General features: G+C 44.2%; 1 protein-coding gene across 1 annotated transcript in view; it reads left to right on the top strand.

The window, feature by feature from the left end:
* Positions 1–2,076, top strand: part of LOC118406567 (sodium-coupled monocarboxylate transporter 1-like) — a 20,031-nt gene that overhangs the window by 592 nt on the left and 17,363 nt on the right. The gene's annotated exons all lie outside the window — the stretch shown is intronic.

Raw genomic sequence — 2,076 nt, 5'->3', positions numbered from 1 at the left:
TTGAGAGGTCTAAGGTCCATTCTGAGGACTGTTGACCTGAAGCTAACCAAATATGACCATGTTGACAAGCATTTTTCAGATAGAATACACGCAGGTAACGCGTTGAAAGCAGATAGTACCTAAACATTGCCATGCCAGATCTTTAATCTCCAAGCAGATCCACGGTGGCGTAATATAGTATCAAACCCACCGTTTGACTCCCTTTGGCCTGCTATACTCCTTGGCCAGCTTTGATACTATCTTATGGCACCGTAGGATCTGCTTGGAGATTACCAGATCTTGACAACACTGACTGTGCATTGTGATTGCTCAGTGCTCAGGAGCCAAGGAGATGAGGTTTTGTTCTTGAGTTACTTTATTAGACTGAGTTAGTTAATATGCAAATACTACACATATGCAAATACAGGACTTTGAGGGGTGCGTAGTCCAGTAGTTAGGGGCTCTGCCTCTGGAACTGTGGCGTTGCTGTGTCTCTCGTTCGACATGCGCACTTCTAGAAAGGGTTGCACTTGCAGTCCTTATGGCTTATACCCCCCTTATATTAGGCGAGAATCGATCGGACGACGAGTCTGCGAGCTCTAAATTACGAGGAGGCATGACCCTGACGGGAAGGGGGAACTCTGCCATTTCTTCGTCGGCAGCAGGGTCATGTCTGACTCGTCGTCCGATCGATTTTCGCCTAATGTGAGGGGGGTATTAGGACGTGAAACCTCGGCCCACTGTCCATTGTGTTTGTGGAAAAGATCCTAGGGGAATTTCAACAATGAACCTAGCCTGTAAATACTACATAGCGTCTGTCTTCCCTGTCACGACTAGTAAAAGAAGGACTCTTCCGTGGGGTTAAAAGGTTCGAAATCACTATCATTTTCTTTCACTTAGTATCACAACATCTGTTCTCTTCATTGAAACAAGTTTTGATTCGTATGTAACCAATGAAAGTCACGAAGAACTATGAACAGCCATTCCATTTGCCACATTTGTTTATGGATAAACGCTGTACGATTTTCGACGAACCACACAGGAAGTAACATGACCTTCTTGCGCTACATGAATTTTTCCTCCCTCGTGTCGTTGAAGAATACATGTGACATGTGATTAATGAGCAGGAAACGCGATTGCGTTTTTTTTTGTGAAAACAGGATGTTATTCAGACCACAAGTAGTGACCACTGTGTACACCTTGCTAAATGTGGGATTGGAAAACAATGTATAATCTATGGTCAACAACACTGCCAGTCCCAGTCAATGGTATCACGGATTCTGGCAGACCAAACTTGCTGAGTCTGGTTGAGAAAAATGAAACGTTAACATTCGGCCACTGACTCGCACGTTCCTCAAATAAGTACCGAAATATGCGTGACAACTCTAGCTAGAAGTGTTCAAATACCAAAGACTCTTATTTAGTTTGCCCTTAGCTCCCAAGTCTGTTGGCAAACTTGAACTTCAAAAGCCAGCTCCTACATACTATGCAAGAACCCGGGTTCAGGTATGAGATTTGGGCTTTCAGGACAACCTTCCTTGAATCAGTCTCGAACCTAATCATTGTGCATCTCTATTGTTTGTTCGATTGTTTTGTACTATATACATATTGGAGCCGAGTATAAGATGAACGAGGCAACCAAGTTAGCCACCTTGCCCACACGCGTCCAGCAACTGTGAGACATTAAAAGACTTCAGTGAAGGGAGTGTTTTATAGAGTGAAGACCACCTGGAATGAAAGTTCAGGTTCCTTCCGTTTCAAATTACGTTTTATGGTTTTATTGGTGACTGGTCTTATTGTAACAACAGTGTGGGATATATGACAGCCAATGCTGTCAAGTCTTTGGCGTCAGGGATGATTAATTTTCAGTAAAACAAACTGACGGCTGTTGCTGGAGACTTTGCACACTGTCGCACCAAATCCATGTGTGTGTGTGTTTTCGCACACATGTAGCCTGATTAGCCGAGAGGCTCTGTGGGCGTCCCTCTACGTCCAATAAGGAAAGTTATGTAAAGTGCCATGTCCAAGGGCACAACATCGGGGCATATCAAAGTATCGGACCCGACTTATAGGGTCAAAAGTTCGCCACTACGTCAC

This window comes from Branchiostoma floridae, chromosome 19, assembly GCF_000003815.2.
Source record: "Branchiostoma floridae strain S238N-H82 chromosome 19, Bfl_VNyyK, whole genome shotgun sequence".
Taxonomy (NCBI): domain Eukaryota; kingdom Metazoa; phylum Chordata; class Leptocardii; order Amphioxiformes; family Branchiostomatidae; genus Branchiostoma; species Branchiostoma floridae.
The sequence above is the reverse complement of the archived record's forward strand: the minus strand, read 5'-3'. Positions and strand labels throughout refer to the sequence as shown.